Source organism: Mesoplodon densirostris, chromosome 1 (assembly GCF_025265405.1).
Source record: "Mesoplodon densirostris isolate mMesDen1 chromosome 1, mMesDen1 primary haplotype, whole genome shotgun sequence".
NCBI classification, from domain to species: domain Eukaryota; kingdom Metazoa; phylum Chordata; class Mammalia; order Artiodactyla; family Ziphiidae; genus Mesoplodon; species Mesoplodon densirostris.
The window spans coordinates 150,886,640-150,912,537 of record NC_082661.1 but is presented as its reverse complement, the minus strand read 5'-3'; positions in this window follow the sequence as shown (position 1 = coordinate 150,912,537).

Here is a 25,898-nt window from a genome sequence, read left to right as displayed (position 1 = left end):
TTCAAGTTATTCGAGCCAAGGGTCTGGGAGTTTAAGGGGGCAGAGGCAGAGCAGCGCTTCCTGTAGGAAAAAGAGCATGTAAAATGCCTTAGGCAAAAAATGATTAACTAGGAAACTCCTTGAGCTTTTCTTTAGTTATTTTTACGGTAAATTCCAACTCTTGTAAAGTAAAATGTATATATAATTTAGGATATTTGCTCTAAAAGCTTCATTTTAGAAAAAAATATTATTAAAATGGGCTAATTACTTGAATTACTATGTTCGGTGGCAGATGGAAGGCTTTTAATATCCCTAATTCACATCCTATTGTACTTAGCACTTTTATGCATATATGTGCATTTGTTCTCTTTCTTTAAAACTAAAAACAAAATACCCTTTAGCATTTCCAGCCTATCTTCAGTAATGGCTGAATCTATAGCAGCCTTAATTGGTCCCTTTCCCAAATGAAAACTTACATGAGGTATAATTTTATAGACATATTGAGTTAGTAATTCTATTTGTATTCCTTTAACTACTATGTTACACGAGCCATTTTGTTTTTAGATATACCCACTTAAAATACTTTTTTCTGAGTATAAAAATAATATAGATATTATAGAACACTGATATCAGGCAAAAAAGTATAACATATTAAGTAACAATCACATGATACTACCAACTAACATTTGGGAGCATACATACATTTACAGTCTTTTTGTTCTAAACATATATGTGTACTTAAACAAAATGGATATTATCTGGAATATGCATGAATGTATTCAGCTATTTCTAATATCTATAATATTTCTCCTGTTAATAAATATTCCTTAGAATTATTTTAATATCTGCAAAATGTTCAACAAAGTTTATCTAAACACAAAGCTCACTTAAAAATTTACCTATTCCTAAATATTTAAGTAGTTTCAACTTCTTACTAATCTAAATCATGCTGTCATAAATCTTCATGTACATGAATGTTTGTTTATATATTCAATTTGTTACTGGCAATTAATTCCTAGAAATTTAATTGCTAGATTAAAAATAACATGCATTCTCGATACATATTACCAAATTGCCCTCCAGAAATAATGTACAAATTTATATTTCTACCAATAATGTTTTTGTGTGTTTTCACATATTCAACAACACATATTCAGCCAGTAGGTAGTTGGCTATTTTAAAATTCTCTGTCATTATGGTAGTCTTCAAAATATACCCTTAAATTTCAATTTCCTGAATTAAAAGACTGAATTTTAATTAATTTTTGATCTATAAAATATGTGCATAGTTAATGTATAAAACTTTGAGTTTGGAACTAAGTCTACACTAGTGAAACCATCACCACAGTCTATGCCATAAACATATCCACGCCTGTAGAAGTTTCTTCCCACCTTATTATATTTATGTTTAAAGGTGAGAAGCATTAACCTAAGATTTACACTCTTAGCCAAATGTTAAGTATACAGTACATTAACTATAGGCGCTATGCTGTACAGTAAATTTCTAGGACTTCTTCATCTTGTATAAACAGAACTTTGTACTCCTAGTCTCATATCTCCCCATATATCCCCACCCCGGCCCTTGGAAACACCCATTCTACTCTCTGCTTCTATGAGTTTCATTATTTTAGATTCCTCATAAAAGTGATATTTGTCCTCCTGTGTCTGGCTTATTTCACTTAGTGTAGTGTCCTCCAGGTTCATCCATGTTGAAACAAATGGCATAATTTCCTTCTTTTTATATAAGAATATTCCATTATCTTCGTCCATTCATCCATTGGACATTTAGATTGTTTCAACATCATTACTGTTGTGAATAGTGCTGCAATGAACATGGAGGTCTTAATATCTTTTTGAGACTCTGATTTCATTTCTTTTGGATAAATACTTAGAAGTAGGATTGTGAGATATGGTGGTTAAATTTTTAGTTTTTTGAGGAACCTCCATACTCTTTTCCATAGTGTTGGCACCACTTTACAGTCCCACCAACAGTGACCAAGTGTTCCATTTCTCCACATTCTTTCCAAAATTTGTTATAGTTATTTTAATAGCCATCCTAACAGATGTAGGGTAATAAATAGCTCATTGTTGTTCTGATTTGAATTTCCTGATGATTTTGTGATGTTGAACACCTTTTAATATGTTTGACATCTGTAGGTCATCTTTGGGGAAATGTCTATTCAGTTCCTTTGCTCATTTTTGAATTGGGTTATTTATTAATATTTGCTATTGAGTTGTAGGTGTTCCTTATGTATTTTGGATACTACCCCTTTATCAGATACATGGTTTATAAATATTTTCTCACATTCTATAGGTTGTCTTTTCATTTTGTTGTTTCCTTTGCTGTGCAGAAGCTTTTTATTTTGACATAATCTCACTTTTGTATTTTTGCTTTTGTTGTCTGTGTTTTGATGTCATATCCCAAATATTCATTGCCAATGTCAATGGCAAGAAGCCTTTTCTTCTAGGAATTTTAGGGCTTACATTTAAGGCCTAATTTCCAGTCTTACGTTTAAGTCTTTAAATCATTTGAGCTGATTTTTGGGGTATGGTGTGAGATATCCACTTTTCCCAACACCATTTATTAAAGAGACTCTCCTTTCCGCATTGTGTATTCTTACCACCATTGTGAAAAATCAGTTTGCTGAATACGCCTAGGTTTATTTCTGGGCTCTCTGTTAAGTTCCATTGGTCCATATGTCTGTTTTTACACCAGCACTATACTATTTTGATTACTGTAACTTTATGATACATTATAAAGTTAGGAAGTGTGATGCCTTTAGCTTTGTTCTTCTAACTCAAGGATTTTACTTGGGCCATTCAGGGTCTTTTGTGATTCCATATGAATTTTAGGATTGTTTTTTCTATTTCTGTAAAGAATACCATTGGAATTTTGATGGGAATAGCATTGAATCTGAAGATCACTTTGGTTAATAGGGATATTTAAAAAATATTAATTCTTCCAATTGATGAACAATTATTTGTGAAGAAAGACTGATTTTCCCTCATTTATTTTTGCTTGTATATGTTCTTTTGTGATCTGTTACTTTTCCATTTTTCTTTCTGCTATTCATAATGTTATTATTGACTTATGAGTCCTGTAGAGATGGAAGCTTTAGCATTTTTGTGTGCTGTAGTTGAAAATAGTATTCCTATTTATTGATTTGTGGTATTACAAATTGGGAAAGAAAGGAGTATTTCATAAATGGTGATGATCAATTATTTTGGTAAGAGTACAGGGAAAAGAGGCTTAGAATGGGTGTTAAACCTTTACTCTGTACATTCATAAAACTTCACTTCAGGTAGGTTGAAGAGGCAAATGTAAAAAAAAATATTAAATTAAGAAGAAATCATAGGATAATATCTCTGATTTAGAACTGGTGAAATCCTTTTTAAGCATAAAGGCAATAAAAGAAATTTGTAAAGGAAAAAGTTAAAATTTGGCCATAGTGGAAAAATAAATATAACCTACAGTATAGGTTTAATATCCTTTTTTTAAAAATATAAATTTATTTATTTTTGGGGGGCTGCATTGGGTCTTCATTGCTGTGCACGGGCTTTCTTTAGTTGCGGCGAGCAGGGGCTACTCTTTGTTGTGGTGTGTGGGCTTCTCATTGTGGTGCTTCTCTTGTTGAAGAGCACAGGCTCTAGGCACGTGGGCTGCAGTTGTTTTGGCACGAGGGCTCAGTAGTTGTGGCTTGTGGGCTCTAGAGCACAGGATCAGTAGTTGTGGTACATGGGCTTAGTTGCTCCACGGCATGTGGGATCTTCCCAGGCCAGGGCTCGAATCCGTGTCCCCTGCATTGGCAGGCAGATTCTTAGCCACTGTGCCACCAGGGAAGTCCCTAATATCCTTTTAAAAAAAGATTTCCAAGGGGAAATGACTCACTTTAAATGTAAAATCATCCTAATAATGGGTGAAACCAAACAACATAAAAATACTGTTTAACTCTTTTCTGGAGTCAATATTTTAACTCATATTCTAAAATGCAGAACCATTTTTATAGTAAGATATGATTCAAGTAAACTGGAATTTCATATATAAGAATGACAATCATTTTGAAGTAAAAGTGTTTGTATTTTGGTGGTGTTTTATTAAAGAACAATGTTGCCTTTCTAATTGGCATGCATTTAATTCCAGAGAGTCCTTCTGTTCAGCCTCTCTTGAGCTGAAGCCCAGGTGGCAGTACCTACTATGGAGAACACACTAATGTCACCCATGTTGTCTGATGACTCATGACCAGAGACCCAATCTCTTTCTTAGGTTCAGAGCTGATGTTCCTAACTGCATATTAGAGCACCACACCTGGATGTCAGGCTGTAAATTAATCTGTCCCAAACAGAAGTGATCATTCTCTCTCTCCAATCTCCTCCTCCTTAGTTATCTCCTCTGTCAGTTAATGATATCATTGATCACCTAGATGCCTGTTCTTGGTGTCATTCTCTACTCCCCCTTGTTTGCCGTTGCACAGATCTAATTACTTCTCAATAATCATTTGTGATTCCACTTTAGAAACTCCCCTAATTTTCTTCTTTTCTTTGTTTCTTAATGGTATTTGTCTAGTTTAGGCTCTTCTCATTGATCACCTCACTCTTTCAAGAGCTTGCTAATTTGTCTTTTTATCTCTTTTCTTCATTCTAAAACCTAGTTAGATGCTAAAAAAAATCTGTAAAGAAACCCTCCTTGTATATTCTGGAATATTCACAACTATGAAGACAACTTTAAGAAAATGTGCTCTTTATACATCTCTTTCAAACCTCCATATGCCGTCACACATTTTTTTTTAATCTTAAAAATTGCAAGTGTTTCCTAAGCAGAAGTAGTTCTGCCAAGTAACATATAGAGCTCTGTTAAAGCAATGACTGGGTGCTTGCCAATGATTGTGGGTGAAGGACAAGAAGAGGAAAACATGAGAGGAGAGTTAATAGTATTCACTCCTTTCCTCTACCTCCTGCTCAGTTTGCTCTCATCTCCTCCCTCTTCTTCTCTCAACTCTTAACTTTTTAGATCAAGGAGTATGATGGCCTCTACTGAGTACACTGGCAAGGGATACAGAAATAAATAAGCTGAAATTTAACAAAATATGGGTCAAACACTGAAATGAACTACTAAAACGAAGAAAGTCTTTCACTTATAAATTGTTTATCTTTAGATTTGCCATAGTCAAGTACTACACAGATATAACTTCCCTTAAATAAGGTTTTTTTTTTCTCCCCAAAGTGAGGAACCCTTGTATTATTCAAGAAACGGAGATTACAGTGATTTTTGATGTTAATTGTTGAGTAATTATGGCTTCATCATTGTAGTAAAATGTTGGGACAGATGTCTAATTAAAGCTGATGAAATTACTGAAGTTATCCACTGAAGGGAACAAAATGCTTAGCAATTCTTCTTTGACGTCAGTGTACCCACCGTGATTCTGCAGTGAAATTATCAGCAGAACAAAGATGGGAGTATATACTTAAATATAGTAATTCTATCAAATAATATATTTTCTTAATTGTAAAGGCCTTTGATTTATAAATATATCAAATTCTTCATAAACTAAATAACCAGCTTGATAGTTTGTCATATAGATGTAATTAAAATGAAATGATCTCTAATTCTCATTCATTACACTGGAGATTTTTCTCTATAAAATGGAAGGTAATGCTCAGTTTGATAAAAAATTTCTTTTGGTAATAATAAAATTATTAACTCTCCTGTATGTGTTTCTGTGGAATTTTTTATGAGAGCTAAAGTCTACACTTTCATAAGCACATATTTATTTGATTGGAAAAAAAGAAAGTGAAAATTTCCTTCAGAATAAAGCTTAGAAATAATAGAAAGTGATGTTATTGAAGTATTTTTGCTTAGCATGTTTCAAAAGTATATTTCTTTGGGACAGCCACCCTGTGAACATTGAAGAACTTATGGGATTCTCTCGATAAAGTATTTAAAGGAAGGAGGTTACTCTTGCCTCTCCTTCCTAAGTGACCTTTGGTATGGTCTTAGAAGAATGGGGCTAAGCTGTCCTTTACTTTTGTTCTTTGAGTCCCATGTGCTTATCATGATTGTGACACAGTTTAATTTCCTCTAAGTCCTATAATAAAACAAAAATGTAAATAGAAACCAAAAACCATACAAAAAGAAAAAACAATCTTTCACATCCTTCTTAATACACACAGAATTATGAGGATTCATTTAGAAGCCTGATGGGAAATTCAATTTAAGAAGGTATTTAAATAGAAAAAATTACAATGCTAAGAATAACTGTTTTTTGAGAACCTGCCATGTGCCTAGCACCATGCTAAATGTTTTACAGACAATATCTCAATTAATCCTCACCACAACTCTTTTTTAATGCATTATGAAAGAAAAGTGATTATCTGGCACCTACTAAAACAAATGAACCAAACATTGAAGTGATTTCTTTAACTACACTTAAGGCAGTTATTGAATACCTCTATGTGTTAGATGCCAAGGCTAGAAAAATAGTCTGCTATGGTCCTCTAGTTCATGAGGAAAAAGTTATCACAAAGAAAAAGTTGTCAATTGAATTTAGGCAAATCTGTTTCAGCATAGGCAAGAAACAAAAGAAGATCTGGAAAAAAAACTGAAATGCTTCTTTTCGACTGCCACCCCTGACTTTATCCACTCTGCCACTCCACACTGGTTCCTGGTACCACACTTAACTCACCCCTTCTCTCCTCCCAGTAGAATTCCTCTCAGATAACTCCACCCTCTAACTTCCCTCTTCACAGTATCTTCATCAAGCATGTCTGGTCTCTGTCCTATTCTATTAGAGCACTTTTATCTACCAACAACTGTGACAGTGAACTAATTGGATAAACTAATCCTTACTTTTGTGTTAATAAGAAACAATAGCTTATAAGATATTCTTCCCGGGTAACAGGTAATTTTCTCACTGAACTCCTCTTGCAATAAAGTGCCAAAGTATTTCTAGGAACTGAGAAAGGGTGATAGGAGAGCAATTTGGGGGCAGAGTAAAAAGGGCATTTGGTTTCCTTCAGTGTACTCACTCGTAAATTTTTCACTTGATAAATTACCTTTCCTTAATTCAACAAGTGTAGCTTCTTTCATATGTAAAGCTAGTTTTAGCTGCTGGGGGCACAATGGTGAATGAGACAGCATAGCCCTCACCAGGCCCCACCTAGGGCTGTTACATATTTCTAGGATTGGTAAAATGCTCAGAGGAGAATAACATATAGACTCTATGCTCAAGAAGTTTATGAGCTCAGAAGCCATAACTTAAATATTCTGATGATGCTTTTTCTTTACTTATAGAATTGGTCATATATAGGTTAAACACTGACCTCTACTTGCTCTTTAACAAAGCGTGCTAAAGGCTGTTGAATGAGATCACCCAAGTGTGCTTTAGGAAACTGTCTTCTCTGATCACTCTGTTAGGAGTATAAATACAAAGCAGGGTTCACAAACTCAAATATGTACACAGGCACAAGATGTTAAAAAAAATCAGTGATGTCAATTGAGTGTAAGACAAGATGGGTTGATGGGGACTGTGTTCATTTGAAAAATATGTATATTACTTAATGACATTCAAATACAAAACTTAGAAACATAGTGCCAGCCAACTAAAGCACAGCCAAAGACCCCAGAATTTGATCTCCATGTCACTACATTTTTATATCTGATTGGTAGGATTGACTGTGATATTCAAAAGATGAAAAACCTTAACAAATCAGTGAATTAAAGTTATATTTATGCTTCTATTGGCTAACTAAAATTAGCTTAAGAAATGTTATATTATTCTCTTCAAAAATAGTTATTTCATGCCTACAATGTCTTGGACTTTGTTCTAGGTGCTTGGGGTACATTTGTGGCAAGTAGATGAAAATATCTGTCTTTGTGGGGTTTACATTCTAGCAAGGTAAAGAAGTAAATAACAAATGATTTTTAAAAGTACTCTGGCAAAAGGGAAAATGGGGACAGGTTAATGGTAAATAGAAGATAGTTGTAGTGGTTGCAATTTTTCATAGGCGATCAAGGAGAACATATTTAAAAGGGGGATTTGAGCCATTTCTTGAGTCATGGTTGAGTTGCCATGTGAACGGTCAGTAAATACATTTCAAGCTGAGGGGAGAGCCACCTGAGAAGAGAATTTGTGATTTTTGTGAGGCCTGTTCAAGTGACATTTAAGGGGGGGCCAGTGGTTGGAGTGAAGTGAATGAGAAGTACAGTAGAATGCTAAGGGACTTATAAACCATTTTAAAGACTTGCTTTTCTCTGAATAAAATGGGAATTGTTACATGTTTCCCCCACCCACCCACCCAGGGGAAATTTTCTAAATTATGTTTTGAGGATTATTCCAGCTATACTGTTGAGGATAAACTCTATGAGAACAAAGGTAGAAACATGGAGACAAGTTTGGAGGCTATTTAATAATCCAGGCAAAAGATAATAGCTTATAAAATATTTCTTCTTAGTAACATGTAACGTTCTCACTGACCTCCTTTGGTGATAAAGTGTCAGGGTATTTCTGGAAACTGAAATGGCTCAGATGGCGGTGGTAGCTGGGATGTATAATTGTTGAGAATCTTGACACATCTACTCAGGTGGTAATGACAGCAATGGTGAGTTATCCCCTGATGACGTGTGATTAAAAGCTATTGTATTGTTAGGGAAGAGGGAGCAGGAATGTTCTGAAAGCAGGAATGAGGACTAAGGAAAATAAGAATATTATCTTCAGACCCACTTGTACAAAGGCTGTGTGTGTAGGGTATGACAATGGTCACTCCATAAGAGAGCCCATAGGGAAGCACAGTCCTCAGGAAAGAGCCAGATTTCAGCTTCAGAAAGAAAATAAAGGGAGTATTAAGAGAAGAGGCTGAGAATAAATATAGAGGATTTTGGCTGGTGGTGAACCATGTATCTCAGAAGGTACAATGGAAGTTTTAAGAATTGATTAGGGATAGGCAAAAGGTACAGAAGGGGCGGGGTGAATATATATTTTATCTTCCAAATTGGGCATTTCTTAAAGTGTATGGGACACCACTGATACATATTCCAGAATAACAGACATACATCAGAAACACTGCAGGCCTACCTGGACTCATGGTAGAGGTGGTAACCCTGATTGCCTTATGAAGATTAGAATGTGAGAGATGAAGGGTACTCTGGCATCTGGGGCTTCCTTAAATGACAATCATAAACAGTGTTAAAGGGGCTAATGAGATTTGCTGAATTCAAGGCAGATAATAGCAGAGGAGTTGGGGTGTAGAGAGGAAAGTCACACATTTGAGCTGAGATCTGAATTGTTACTGAACACAAGTTCATGCGCCCAAGGCACAGTGAGGACAAACAATACCAAAATATTTCCAGTTTGGAGCAGAGAAAGATTTATTGAAGAGCCATGCAAGGAGAACGGGGTGGGGGGGGGAGTCTCATGCCCCATCCCAAACCCTGAACTCCCCAGAGGGTTTCAGCAAAGCATTTTTAAAGGCAAAGTGACAGAGGGGGTGGTTCACAGGGTATGTGATCAATTTGTGCACAATTGCTTTTTTTTTTGAATTTTATTTTATTTTTTTATACAGCAGGTTTTAATTAGTCATCAATTTTATACACATCAGTGTATACATGTCAATCCCAGTCTCCCAATTCATCATACCACCATCCCCACCCCCAAGCGGCTTTCCCCTCTTGGTGTCCAAACGTTTGTTCTCTACATCTGTGTCTCTATTTCTGCCCTGCAAACTGGTTCATCTGTACCATTTTTCTAGGTTCCACATACATGTGTTTATATACTATATTTGTTTTTCTCTTTCTGACTTACTTCACTCTGTATGACAGTCTCTAGATCCATCCACGTCTCAACAAATGACCCAATTTCATTCCTTTTTATGGCTGAGTAATATTCCATTGTACATATGTACCACATCATCTTTATCCATTCGTCTGTCGATGGGCATTTAGGTTGCTTCCATGACCTGGCTATTGTAAATAGTGTTGCAATGAATATTGGGGTGCATGTGTCTTTTTGAATTATGGTTTTCTCTGGGTATATGCCCAGTAGTGGGATTGCTGGGTCATATGGTAATTCTATTTTGAGATTTTTAAGGAACCTCCATACTGTTCTCCATAGTGGCTGTATCAATTAACATTCTCACCAACAGTGCAAGAGGGTTCCCTTTTTCCCACACCCTCTCCAGCATTTATTGTTTGTAGATTTTCTGATGATGCCCATTCTAACTGGTGTGAGATGATACCTCATTGCAGTTTTGATTTGCATTTCTCTAATAATTAGTGATGTTGAGCAGCTTTTCATGTGCTTCTTGGCCACCTGTATGTCTTCTTTGGAGAAATGTCTATTTAGGTCTTCTGCCCAGTTTTGGATTGGGTTGTTTGTTACTTTAATATTGAGCTGCATGAGCTACTTACATATTTCGGAGATTAATCCTTTGTCCATTGATTCATTGGCAAATATTTCCTCCCATTTTGAGAGTTGTCTTTTCATCTTGTTTATGGTATCTGTTGCTGTGCAAAAGCTTTGAAGTTTCATTAGGTCCCATTTCTTTATTTGTGTTTTTATTTCCATTACTCTAGGAGGTGTATCAAAAAAGATCTTGCTGTGATTTATGTCAAAGAGTGTTCTTCGTATGTTTTCCTGAATGAGTTTTATAGTGTCTGGTCTTACATTTAGGTCTCTAATCCATTTTGAGTTTATTTCTGTGTATGGTGTTAGGGAGTGTTCTAATTTCATTCTTTTACATGTTGCTTTCCAGTTTTCCCAGCACCACTTATTGAAGAGACTCTCTTTTCTCCATTGTATATCCTTGCCTCCTTTGTCATAGATTAATTGACCATAGGTGTGTGGGTTTATCTCTGGGCTTTCTATATTCTTATATTGATCTATGTTTCTGTTTTTGTGCCAGTAACATATTGTCTTGATTACTGTAGCTTTGCAGTATAATCTGAAGTCAGGGAGTCTGATTCCTCCAGCTCCGTTTTTTTCCCTCAAGACTGCTTTGGCTATTTGGGGTCTTTTGTATCTCCATAGAAACTTTAAGATTTTTTCTTCTAGTTCTGTAAAAAATGCCATTGGTAATTTGATGGCGATTGCATTGAATCTGTAGATTGCTTTGGGTAGTATAGTTATTGTCACAATATTGATTCTTCCAATCTAAGATCATGGTATATCTCTCCATCTGCTTGTATCATCTTTAATTTCTTTCATCAGTGTCTTATAGTTTTCTGCATACAGGTCTTTTGTCTCCCTAGGTAGGTTTATCCCTAGGTATTTTATTCTTGTTGTTGCAGTCATAAATGGGAGTGTTTCCTTAATTTCTATTTCAGATTTTTCATCAGTAGTATATAGAAATGCAAGAGACTTCTGTGCATTAATTTTATATCCTGTGACTTTACCAAATTCATTGATTAGCTCTAGTAGTTTTCTGGTGGCATTTTTAGGATTCTCTATGTATAGTATCATGTCATCTGCAAACAGTGACCGTTTTACTTCTTCTTTTCCAATTTGGAGTCTTTTATTTCTTTTTTTTAACTGATTGCCGTGGCTGGGACTTCCAAAACTGTGTTGAATAATAGTGGTGAGAGTGGACATCCTTGTCTTGTTCCTGATCTTAGAGGAAATGCTTTCGGTTTTTCACCATTGAGAATGATGTTTGCTGTGGGTTTGTCATAAATGGCCTTTATTATGTTGAGGCAGGTTCCCTCTGTGCCCACTTTCTGGAGAGTTTTTATCATAAATGGGTGTTGAATTTTGTCAGAAGGATTTTCTGCATCTATTGCGATGATCATATGGTTTTTCTTCTTCAATTTGTTAATATGGCATATCACATTGATTGATTTGCATATATTGAAGAATCCGTGCATCCCTGGGATAAATCCCACTTGATCATGGTGTACGATCCTTTTAATGTGTTGTTGGATTCTCTTTGCTAGTATTTTGTTGAGGATTTCTTCATCTATATTCATCAGTGATATTGGTCTGTAATTTTCTTTTTTTGTAGTATCTTTCTCTGGTTTTCGTATCAGGGTGATGGTGACTTCATAGAATTAGTTTGGGAGTGTTCCTTCCTCTGCAATTTTTTGGAAGAGTTTGAGAAGGATGGGTATTATTTCATCTCTAAATGTTTGATAGAATTTACCTGTGAAGCCATTGGGTCCTGGACTTTTGTTTGTTGGAAGATTTTTAATCACAGTTTCAATTTCATTACTTGTGATTGGTCTGTTCATATTTTCTATTTCTTCCTGGTTCAGTCTTGGGAGGTTATACCTTTCTGAGAATTTGTCCATTTCTTCCACATTGTCCATTTTATTGGCATAGAGTTGCTTGTAGTAGTCTCTTAGGATGCTATGTATTTCTCCAGTGTATGTTGTAACTTCTTTTTTATTTCTAATTTTATTGATTTGAGTCCTCTCCCTCTTTTTCTTGATGAGTTTGGCTAATGGTTTATCAATTTTGTTTATCTTCTCAACAAACCAGCTTTTAGTTTTATTGATCTTTGCTACTGTTTTCTATGTTTCTATTTCCTTTATTTCTGCTCTGATCGTCATGATTTCTTTCCTTCTGATAACTTTGGGTTTCATTTGTTCTTCTTTCTCTAGTTCCTTAAAGTGTAAAGTTAGATTGTTTATTTGAGACCTTTCTTGTTTCTTGAGGTACGCTTGTATAACTACACCTCCCTCTTAGAACTGCTTTTGCTGCATTGTGTATGTTTTGGATCATCGTGTTTTCATTGTCGTTTTTCTCTAGGTATTTTTTGATTTACTCTTTGACTTCTTCAGTGATCTCTTGGTTATTTAGTAATGTATTGTTTCACCTCCATGTGTTTGTGTTTTTTATGTTTTTTTCCCTGTATTTGATTTTTAATCTCAGCGTTGTGGTCAGAAAAGATGCTTGATATGATTTCAATTTTCTTAAAGTTACTGAGGCTTGATTTGTGACCTAAGATGTGACCTAACCTGGAGAATGTTCCATGTGCACTTGAGAAGAAAGTGTAATCTGCTGCTTTTGGATAGAATGTCCTATAAATATCAATTAAATCTATCTGGTCTGCTGTGTCATTTTAAGCTTCTGTTTCCTTATTTATTTTCATTTTGGATGACCTGTCCATTGGTGTAAGTGAGGTGTTAAAGTCCCTCACTGTTACTGTGTTACTGTCGCTTTCCTCTTTTATAGGTGTTAGCAATTGCCTTATGTATTGAGGTGCTCCTATGTTGGGTGCATATATATTTATAATTGTTATATCTTCTTCTGGGATTGATCCCTTGATCATTATGTAGTGTCCTTCCTTGTCTCTTGCAACATTCTTTATTTTAAAATCTATTTTATCTGATATGAGTATTGCTACTCCAGCTTTCTTTTGATTTTCATTTGCATGGAATATCTTTTTCCATCCCCTCACTTTCAGTCTGTATGTTTCCCTAGGTGTGAAATGGGTCTCTTGTAGACAGCATATATATGGGTCCTGTTTTTGAATCTATTCAGCAAGCCTGTGTCTTTTGGTTGGAACATTTAATCCATTCACGTTGAAGGTAATTATCGATATGTATGTTCCTATGACCATTTTCTTAATTGTTTTGTGTTTGTTTTTATAGGTCCTTTTCTTCTCTTGTGTTTCCCAGTTAGAGAAGTTCCTTTAGCATTTGTTGTAGAGCTGGTTTGGTGGTGCTGAATTCTCATAGCTTTTGCTTGTCTGTAAAGCTTTTGATTTCTCCACTGAAACTGAATGAGATCCTTGCAAGGTAGAGTAATCTTGGTTATAATTTCTTCCCTTTCATCATTTTAAGTATATCATGCCACTCCCTTCTGGCTTGTAGAGTTTCTGCTGAGAAATCAGCTGTTAACCTAATCGGAGTTCCCTTGTACGTTATTTGTCATTTTTCGCTTGCTGCTTTCAATAATTTTTCTTTGCCTTTAATTTTTGCCCCCTTGATTACTATGTGTCTAGGCATGTTTCTCCTTGTGTTTATCCTTTGTGGGACTCACTGTGCTTCCTGGACTTGGGTGGCTATTTCCTTTTCCATGTTGGGGAAGTTTTCAACTATAATCTCTTCAGATATTTTCTCGGGTCCTTTCTCTCTCTCTTCTCCTTCTGGGACCTCTGTAATGCGAATGTTGTTGCATTTAATGTTGTCCCAGAAGTCTCTTAGGCTGTCTTCATTTCTTTTCATTCTTTTTTCTTTATTCTGTTCCGCAGCAGTGAATTCCACCCCTATTCTGTCTTCCAGGTCACCTATCCGTTCTTCTGCCTCAGTTATGCTGCTATTGATTCCTTCTAGTGTAGTTTTCATTTCGGTTATTGTATTGTTCATATCTGTTTGTTTGTTCTTTAATTCTTCTAGGTCTTTGTTAAACATTTCTTGTATCTTCTCGATCTTTGCCTCCATTCTTTTTCCGAGGTCCTGGATCATCTTCACTATCATTATTCTGAATTCTTTTTCTGGAACGTTACCTATCTCCACTTAATTTAGTTGTTTTTCTGGGGTTTTATGTTGTTCCTTCATCTGGTACATAGCCCTCTGCCTTTTCATTTTGTCTATCTTTCTGTGAATGTGGTTTTTGTTCCACAGGCTGAAGGATTGTTTACTTGTGCACAATTCTGATAGGTTGATTTTTAGGTAACAGGGTGATTAACTTTACCAGTTCTTAGGCACCGGTAGGTCCAGGGTCTGTGTGCCTATGATCATCAAGTAGTAAATTTCTTCCATTTGGTAGTGGTTTTTAGCATCTGAAAAACTCAGGAAATATGCATTGGTCCTTCAGAAAGGAGCTACAGCAGAGGATAAGGGGGAGGGGTCTGTCCCGGGAAGGCTCCCTGGGGTCCTGCTCTATTAGAATGACCAGCAGAAACAACCTATTTCAAAACATGGGAGGCGCAAGAGGGAGGGGATAATTGGATATATGTTTACATATAGCTGATTCACTTTGTTATACAGCAGAAACTAACGCAACATTGTGAAGCAAGCAATTATACTCCAATAAAGATGTTAAAAAAAAAACAAGCATAAAAAAAAAATCATGGCATCAAGGCCAGTGTGCCCTAGAATGTAATAAGCAAGGGAGGCTAGGTGAGTAAAGTAGGCAACAGCTGGATGAAGTGTCTTTTAGGCTAAGCCTCTGTTTGTTAATGTTATGAATTGTCATCTAAGCTAGGAATATTTTGAGAGTAAAAGGTGTTTCTGATATTGAATATGTTGACAAGAATGTAAACCTGTCCTTTCTTGGGCACACTGGGTCATCTAACTTTTGAAGGAGGTAAATGACTCTAAATTGCTGTAGTGAGACAGTCTTATTTATATTATCCTCCTGATGGCAGTATAGGACAAGGTAGGATATTTTCCTGCCCCTCTAACCTGATACTGACATTTTCAGGAAACCTGTGTGTGTGTGTGTGTGTGTGTGTGTTTCCAAAACTCTCTGCAATTTGTTAATTGTATTCATGGAATACATCCATGCATTTTCATTTTGTGGGAACATTTATAGAGACTACAAAAAATAGAACACCCTAATGTATAACAGCCTTTTATTCAAAATAGATATAAACATTTCTTAAAATGCTAGTCATACTTCCTTAAAAGGAAAGACTTGTTGCTTTATAATGAGATTATGAACAAGGTGTATACATTTAAAAGTCAATTATGAACTATGAGCTGACTCTTCTTTGGGTTGTTGCTGAGTCAGCCTGACATAGCAAATTTAGGCTTGTTCGAGAGTCAAGACTTCTAAATCAACATGCCTTTAAGCTCCATCTTAGAAATTTAATGCCAGACTCTCCTTTAATGGTAGTGTCTAGACTCTGCTACTGGTTGTGAGATGACCCAGCTTGGGAATCAGAGCCACCAAGAGCCTCTTGATGGGAAGTGCAGACAGGTCAATTGTCATCACCAAGGAAGTCCAGGGACAGCCAGGCAGGCAGGTGGCTTTCTTGGCAGGTTAGTGAAAGATGGCAGGAGAGGCCTTTGGAAGCAAGTTATAGATAAAGCTCCAGGGAATTTATTTATGTCTGGGAACCTTGGTGGTAGAGAAGGGTCTTAATCACATGAACAGGGATTTAGTCCTTAGATAAGGAAAAAGAACAGTTATTTTTATTTTTTATTTTATTTTTTTAAATAAATTAATTAATTAATTATTTTTTGCGGTATGCGGGCCTCTCACTGTTGTGGCCTCTCCCGTTGCGGAGCACAGGCTCCGGACGCGCAGGCTCAGCGGCCATGGCTCACGGGCCTAGCCACTTCGCGGCATGTGGGATCTTCCCAAACCAGGGCACGAACCCATGTCCCCTGCATCGGCAGGCGGATTCTCAACCACTGCGCCACCAGGGAAGCCCAAGAACAGTTATTTTTAATCATATCTCTCCAACTACTATGCTCAAGGGTGAGAGTTATTGAAATACTGACCGATTCCTTCTAGTTATCTCTGGGAGAGGCTCAGGATGACCTCTGTAGAGCTGGATGTGGATTCTGAACAGATGGATGAAGGCTAGGACCAGACAAATACTGACAGACCATTACACTACAGAACTAATAACTTCTGCTTAAATAGCTGTGGGCTTTGCTCTGACACATTAACCTCCAAAACCACTAGGACTCCCTTTTTAGTGCAACAATAATCAGGACTCATTCTCTTGTCAGTACCATGCATTGTAAGGACCCAAACACTAGATGGAATCTTTAGGAGTTAAACTAAGGCAGTTAACTGACAGGGAATTGACTAAGGGGCTCGGAAAATAGGATTTCTAAAGCCCTAGAGCTGAGCTGACTTAGAGTCACCAAACCTACCTTTTACTTCTTTAAACTTATCTCCATATAATTCAGCTAAGAGAAAAATAAAATGTTTTTTTCTATAATATATTCAGTATTATCACATACATAGAAATCTGTGAAAACCTGACAAAATATTGAACAAACATAAAAGCAACTTTAATGAAATTTAGCCTTATTACTGGATTCACCTTCAGCTTGCCTTTTCTTCCCGGCATTGGGCAGGTAGGCATGAAAATGTTCATAGCTGTGTTAAACGTTGTTATTAATAGCAAATCTTTCCTTAATTCTTAGCTAGAAACAACCCATTCCCATTGCAGAAGCTCAGTAGTTAATTTTATCTTTCATCTACTGCCTAAGACTTTTGTCATTATGATGATTGTGATTATTATTAGCTATAAAAACAATCAATGTGCTTATAAGTGCAAAAGATATTTTGTGGAGGAAGACAGGGTAAAAGTAGCATGTCTCAGGAATTGTAGGATACAAAGTTCATTTTTTCTCTTGCAGACTCATATGTATTTTTGAAGTTTCCTCCATTTTCAGTTTCAGGTAAAAGAGTAATGCTGGTTGTACAAATTCATCGTTCGTGTGATTTAAAACAAATAGAAAGATATCAAGAGTTTTTCAGTGTTGGCTTAGGCTTGATCTGTGATGGGAGCCTGTTATAAATTACAGAAGTTTTAGAAAATGTTCATTCCGGTTACATAATATGCCCATTTATTAAAGTCATACAAGGCTTTCTTCTAGGAAGATCAAAATAGTGTTCAGAGAACTATCATAAAATGAATGCTACCTCCTTTCATGCCATAAAGAGTCTGATGACTAAATAGGGGGAAAGACACAAGACACAGTGAGTGCTGAAAGGGAAGAGGAATGTAGAAAACCACAGAATAAGAGAAGGAAGGAAAGAAGTATCTTTTAAAAGGCACTATAGAACATCTTTTAGTTTTCTTTGTATATTTGAAAAGCTGTATTTCTGTGTGATAGTGAAAGAGGTAATTGCATATTAGATTATTGAATCATGACATTACAGTTAAAAGCTGTTCTTTTTTTTTTTTTTTTTTTTTTTTTTGGCGTTATACGGGCCTCTCACTGTTGTGGCCTCTCCCGTTGCAGAACAGGCTCCGGACGCGCAGACTCAGCGGCCATGGCTCACGGGCCCAGCCGCTCCGCGGCATGTGGGATCTTCCCGGACCGGGGCACGAACCCATGTCCCCTGCATCGGCAGGCGGACTCCCAACCACTGCGCCACCAGGGAAGCCCAAAAGCTGTTCACTTTTTAAGCAGCAATTCTGACAGGGACAAAAATCACAAGATAGGTGCACAGCAATGACTTTTAATACTGAGAAAAATAACAACAAAAAGGAGTGGTCAATTTGCCTTATTGCCTTACCTCAAGGCTGATGCATCTTTATGATAACAATGCTAATGATTTATCTGTCCCTCCAAAGAAAACCGAAAGCTACATTCCTATAAAATAACCTGAATTGAATGAAGAAAAATTGGGAATTCTATGGCCATTTTCATATTGGCTTCTTTTTGGGTAGGCTTTGAAATTCATAAATTACTAGCTGTTTTCTATGAACTGCTTTCTCTGGAATTTAAAATGTAGATAATGTGGATGTTTGTGAAAATTTTATTTGCTTAACAGCTGGCACCAGAATTAACTTGGGAGGACACATTTTTTGTTTAGAACAGTGGTTTCCTCTGCTTACCCGCAGGCCTTAAGCAGCCTACAGACATAATGACCTGAATGATAGATATTAAAATAAGCTAGTATCTTAAACTTAGGAAATTTTACATCAATTTTGGATTCTAGATTTCTTATAAAGCCAGATCGATGTGCTCACATATCAAACACTTTTTGTAGCTATTATAGCTGTCCCCCTAGACTGGGCATGCCCTTTTCAGTCTGTTACTGTTGCAATCTGTTCCTGTTAGCTTCCCAGTACTGAAGTAACATGTCAGTTGCCATATTTCATTGGATTTCCGTTCCTTTTTACTGACATCCAGTTTGCTTTAGTCATTCATATTATCTTTTCTCCTTGGTAAGCATATGTATTTTTACCCTCTTCTATTTTAGAAAAATACCTTTATAGAGGATAATATCTTAAGGACAGGAGCCAAAGCAAATATAGTTCAGTTGAGAGAGGAAATGAAGAGAATTTGATTTCTGTTTCTAAGAAAGAAGAGGGGAGGAAAAGGAAGAGGAGAAGAGAGATAATTCTAAAAGATTTTATAGCACTAAGAGTACAATGGGGCATGGGGTGGCCTAGGAAACTTCCCTGGTGTTAGAAAGGCCAGGGGTCATTTCAGTAGGAAGGTTATCTAATTGTCAGTTTCTCATTTATGTTAGTTTATATGGGATGGCTGGATAGCCCATTAACTCAGAGCCTTCTGTTGAACCATAAAGCTAGAAGCCAAGGAAAGTAGGGGGAGGCCTTTTGTCTTGTACAGTGTTTAGAATGGCATTCCAGAGAGATGTAAATTTCAGGAAGGTAGCAGATACCTTTTGTCATGTTTTTACATTATGATTTCGCTTTGGATTATAAAGACCTTTGCATAAATGTGTAGTTTGAGAGCCCTGAGAAGAGGAAGTAGTAAAGAACTAGACTGACTAAAAAGTATCCATTAAAAATGAGTCATGTTATATTAACCTTACTACTATCTTCATGTGTGGATTAGGGAAATGTGGCAGATACAATGTATCTGGGCATCAGCCTTTGCAAAGATTTATGATATCAAATAATAGGCTGGAACTTATGTTTACATAATTACTAATTATTCAGAAAATTGTTAGAGTTCTTCTCAGCTTATTTTTGTTGATTAAATATCGAGTCAATGGTATCCGAAGGTGGATAGTTGTAAAATTGTGTAAAAAGATTTCCGGAACAACAAGAATCTGTTGAGTTGAAAATATTTATTAATTTATTTGGAGAGATAAAAATAATTCTTGCCAAATTTTTAGATGACTTCAGGCTGAAAATGAAATTGAAATTTATTGTATGAGAGCCTGATTCAAATGTCTCTGTAGGTTTAAATACAACTAAACATAAGAGCTTCTCTAGTAAGATAAAATTCCATAATGTCCTGAACTTGCTAGTATGGCTTTATAGCAACATAGATGAAAAAAATGCTTACATATATTGTAGAAAGATAGGCTCACCATGAGTTAATAGTTTTATATGATTGCCAGAATGGCTGCTTTAGTCTTAGAATCTATCAGAAGAAACATAGCATCTATAACAGGTATAAAAAATTGATTTCATCTCACATGTCAACTCTGATTAGTGACAGGTTCTGCCTAGAATGCAGTGTTGAGGGGGAATCTGAGGCTGAATCTGAGGCTGTATCTGAATTTGGCAGGAGAGCATTGCCATCAACTTGTGACACCTGTCATGGCCACATCATGGGGAGGTGGTACTTTTATGCACCTACTGTCCTAGTTGGAGAATGTGGGAGATGGTGGGATAAGCCTCATTTTGCTCTGTAATGGTTATACAGCATTTGGAACCTTTATTTTTTGTAACAGTTTATACTCTTAAAGCTGGTTTGAGTTTTCACGATGTATATGTGTATTAAATCATCACATTGTACAACCTAAATGTATACAATTTTTATTTGTCAGTTATACCTCAGTAGGAAAAAGAAAATAGTTTGAGTCCTTGTCTTTCTTAGATGGGGGTGAGTGGAAGAGGGAAATGAGACCTTGGAATTGGAGATAGTGCCTTTCCTTTTAAAACATCCTTTTGTTTGTTTCTGGGTGTGTATCAGTTACATTTGGTACTTTTAAACTCTTTTTTTATCAGATTCCTGGCTACATACTGCCTCTCCCTTTTTGGTATGTTTTTGTCTTCTGTAGTCTTTTTCTTAGACCTCAAAACTTCTACTCTGGTAATTTTTCTTTTGTATCAAGAGGGAAAATTCTCTATCCTGTCCCCAAGCAGTGGATCTCAACCCAGGTTGTTTCTGACGTGCAGAGGATATTATTTTTGGTTATTACAAGAGAGGAGTTGCCATTGGTATCTAGGGACCAGAGGCCAGGGATGATGCTAAATATCCTGAAATGCAGAGGGGCCTCAACAACAGAGAATTGTCTAGTCCCAGATAATTGTGCCAATGTTGATAAACCTTGCCGTAAAGTACTGATCCTGCTTTCTCAGTCAAAGACAGGCTGGCCAGAGTAAATCACAGTTCCTCTTCCTTGGGTTCTATCTAGTTCAAAAGCTAAGATGAGCTGGCATAAATTGTTCTTATTATAATCTACTATCCTTTTAACATGACAGACCTTCAACTATTTAAACAGCTGTATTATGAAAGATGGTACAATATAAAAGACCGTGAACCAGACTAAGTTCAAATCCCAATTCCCCTCTCATTCGTTGTATACCTTAGTTTCCATTTTTGTAAGACAATAATAATAAAGTAATATATAATAGTAATAACAACACTTAACACATAGGGTTGTTTTAAGAATTAGTGGATATACACATGTGTGTATAATGTGTATACATAGCCAAGATGTCTATGTTAATCTTAGACTGCATCAAGAGAAGTGTAGCATCTTTAACGAAGATGAAAAGTAGATTTGCTTTAGGGCAGTAGGTGGTATGAAAGTATTATTATTCTTCATTCTGAGGTTCTTTTTTTTTTTCCTACATTAAAAAAGTCCACTTATTTCAGCCCTTTAACAAAGAACATAAGTTGTGGCCACCATCATGGGGTCAATAATTTCAAGTTACCCTCTAGGTTGTCAGCATCTTTTGAAGATAGATAAATCAAGATTCTGCATTGGGTTCTAAAGTTAATCTGTTAGAACCACTTACTTGTTAAACTTATCAAATAGAATTTTTTTAACAAGGAGAAAGACCTTAAAACTTTTCTCTTAAGTGAATGTGCACGATTTCCTGTAATTGATTAAATTAATATGCAGTTAGTAAGGTCAAAGTCAATGGGTAAATATTTACAAGGTTGGTGAGTAAAATCAACCTCCTGTGATTGAGAAGATTTACAACTTGAAAATTTTCTACAACGAATTTTAATAAATATAGTTTTTTTACTACAGAAATTAATATTCTCAAGGATAGGTCAGTACGTTTTAGATGACATCACAGATTTTGCCCTTTTTGTTTTTTAACATTTTTTTTTATTCAAACAGAAAGTCACAAAAATTATGATCATCCTCATCAGTTCACTCAGTCCCATGTAATTAATTTTTTTATCTTGATCTTTTGTTAGCACTTTTATGAATTCATCAGTGTTCATTTAGAGTTCTGAAAATGCTTATTCATTCAGTTCAGCAGTATAGTCAGTTACCAGAAACCTGTACTTGTCAGAGTCTTTTCCATGAATTCCTTGAAGATGAAAACCTTTTATAGGAACATTTTTGCAAAAGCATCAGAGTACACCCACAACTGTCTGTAAATGACAAAAGACTTAAAAATGACCACGGTTAAAGATTTGATGAAAGTTCATAATAATGCAATTGACAAGGAAATTTACTTATTTCTGAGATATACATTTTAAAGTAATAACTAGAATTATGACTTTTAAGATTATACCAGAACATACAAGATTTTTAGGAATTTCATGTAATGTCTGAGACATTTCTATTAACATATTTCCATACAAATAACCCAAAGAAAGTTTAGTATTAGATTTTTTTAAATTTTTTTTATTTTATTTTTTTTGCAGTACGTGGGCGTCTCACTGTTGTGGCCTCTCCCGTTGCGGAGCACAGGCTCCGGACGTGCAGGCCCAGCGGCCATGGCTCACGGGCCCAGCCACTCCGCAGCATGTGGGATCTTCCCAGAACGGGGCACGAACCCCCTTCCCCTGCATTGACAGGCGGACTCTCAACCACTGCGCCACCAGGGAAGACCAGTATTAGTTTTTTAAAATTTTGAATTTTATTTTATTTATTTTTTATACAGCAGGTTCTTATTAGTCATCAGTTTTATACACATCAGTATATACATGTCAATCCCAGTCTCCCAATTCATCACACCCCCACCCCCCCGCAGCTTTCCCCCCTTGGTGTCCATATGTTTGTTCTCTACATCTGTGTCTCAGTTTCTATCCTGCAAACCGGTTCATCTGTACCATTTTTCTAGTTTCCACATACATGTGTTAAAATACGATATTTATTTTTCTCTTTCTGACTTACTTCACTCTGTATGACAGTCTCTGATCCATCCACATCTCAAAAAATGACTCAGTTTCATTCCTTTTTATGACTGAGTAATATTCCATTGTATATATCTACCACAACTCCTTTATCCATTCGTCTGTCGATGGGCATTTAGGTTGCTTCCATGACCTGGCTATTGTAAATAGTGTTGCACTGAACATTGGGGTGTATGTGTCTTTTTGAATTCTTATTTGCTCTGGGTATATGCCCAGTAGTGGGATTGCTGGATCATATGATAATTCTATTTTTAGATTTTTAAGGACCCTCCATAGTGACTGTATCAATTTATATTCTCACCAACAGTGCAAGAGGGTTCCCTTTTCTCCACACCTGCTCCAGCCTCTGTTGTTGGTAGATTTTCTGATGAGGTCCATTCTAACTGGTGTGAGGTGATACCTCATTGCAGTTTTGATTTGCATTTCTCTAATAATTAGTGATGTTGAGCAGCTTTTCATGTGCTTCTTGGCCATCTGTATGTCTTCTTTGGAGAAATGTCTATTTAGGTCTTCTGCCCATTTTTGGATTCAGTTGTTTGTTTCTTTACTATTGAGTTGCATGAGCTGTTTATATATTTTGGAGATTGATCCGTTGTCCGTTGATTCATTTGCAAATATTTTCTCCCATTCTGAGGGTTGTCTTTTTGTCTTGTTTATGGTTTCCTTTGCTGTGCAAAAGATTTTAAGTTTCATTAGGTCCCATTTGTTTATTTCTGTTTTTATTTCCATTACTCTAGGAGGTGGATCAAAAAAGATCTTGCTGTGATCTATGTCAAATAGTTTTCTTCCTATATTTTCCTCTAGGAGTTTTATAGTGTCTGGTCTTACATTTAGGTCTCTAATCCATTTTGAGTTTATTTCTGTGTATGGTGTTAGGGAGTGTTCTAATTTCATTCTTTTACATGTATCTGTTCAGTTTACCCAGCACCACTTATTGAAGAGACTGCCTTTCTCCATTGTATATCCTTGCCTCCTTTGTCATAGATTAATTGACCATAGGTTCGTGGGCTTATCTCTGGGCTTTCTATCTTGTTCCATTGATCTATGTTTCTGTTTTTGTGCCAGTACCATATTGTCTTGACTACTGGAGGTTTGTAGCATAGTCTGAAGTCAGGGAGTCTGATTCCTCCAGCTCCGTTTTTTTCCCTCAAGACTGCTTTGGCTATTCGGGGTCTTTTGTGTCTCCACACAAATTTTAAGCTTTTTTTCTTCTAGTTCTGTAAAAAATGCCATTAGTAACTTGATAGGGATTGCATTGAATCTGTAGATTGCTTTGAGTAGTATAGTCATTTTCACAATATTGATTCTTCCAAACTAAGAACATGGTATATCTCTCCATCTGCTTGTATCAAATTTAATTTCTTTCATCAGTGTCTTGTAGTTTTCTGCATACAGGTCTTTTGTCTCCCTAGGTAGGTTTATTCCTAGGTATTTTATTCTTGTTGTTGCAGTCATAAATGGGAGTGTTTCCTTAATTTCTCTTTCAGATATTTCATCATTAGTGTATAGGAATGCAAGAGATTTCTGTGCATTAATTTTGTATCCTGTAACTTTACCGAATGCATTGATTAGCTCTAGTAGTTTTCTGGTGGCATTTTTAGGATTCTCTATGTATAGTATCATGTCATCTGCAAACAGTGACCGTTTTACTTCTTCTTTTCCAATTTGGAGTCCTTTTATTTCTTTTTCTTCTCTGATTGCCATGGCTAGGACTTCCAAAACTATGTTAAATAATAGTGGTGAGAGTGGACATCCTTGTCTTGTTCCTGATCTTAGAGGAAATGCTTTCGGTTTTTCACCATTGAGAATGATGTTTGCTGTGGGTTTGTCATATATGGCCTCTATTAGGTTGAGATAGGTTCCCTCTGTGCCCAATTTCTGGAGAGTTTTTATCATAAATGGGTGTTGAATTTTGTCAAAAGGTTTTTCTGCATCTATTGAATTGATCATATGGTTTTTCTTCTTCAATTTGTTAATATGGTGTATTATTCATACACCATATGAATTCAATGAATTCAATTAGTTAATATGGTATATCACATTGATTGATTTGCATATGTTGAAGAAACCATGCATCCCTGGGATAAATCCCACTTGATCATGGTGTGTGATCCTTTTAATGTGTTGTTGGATTCTATTTTCTAGTGTTTTGTTAAGGATTTCTGCGTCTATATTCATCAGTGATATTGGTCTGTAATTTTCTTTTTTTGTAATATCTTTGTCTGGTTTTGGTATCAGGGTGATGGTGGCCTCATAGAATGAGTTTGGGAGTGTTCCTTCCTCTGCAGTTTTATGGAAGAGTTTGAGAAGGATGGGTGTTAGCTCTTCTCTAAATGTTTGATAGAATTCACCTGTGAAGCCATCTGGTCCTGGACTTTTGTTGGAAGATTTTTTTTTTTTTTTTTTTTTTTTTGTGGTACGCGGGCCTCTCACTGTTGTGGCCCCTCCCATTGCAGAGCACAGGCTCCGGACGCGCAGGCTCAACGGCCATGGCTCACGGGCCCAGCCGCTCCACGGCATATGGGATCCTCCCAGACCGGGGCACGAACCCGTATCCCCTGCATCGGCAGGCGGACTCTCAACCACTGCACCACCAGGGAGGCCCTGTTGGAAGATTTTTAATCACAGTTTCAATTTCATTACTTGTAATTTTTCTGTTCATATTTTCTATTTCTTCCTGGTTCAGTCTTGGGAGGTTATACCTTTCTAAGAATTTGTCTATTTCTTCCAGGTTGTCCATTTTATTGGCATAGAATTGCTTGTAGTAGTCTCTTAGGATGCTTTGTATTTCTGCAGTGTGTGTTGTAACTTCTCCTTTTTCATTTCTAATTTTATTGATTTGAGTCCTCTCCCTCTTTTTCTTGATAAGTCTGGCTAATGGTTTATCAGTTTTGTTTATCTTCTCAAAGAATCTATTTTAGTTTTATTGATCTTTGCTGCTGTTTTCTTTGTTTCTGTTTCATTTATTTCTGCTCTGATCTTTATGA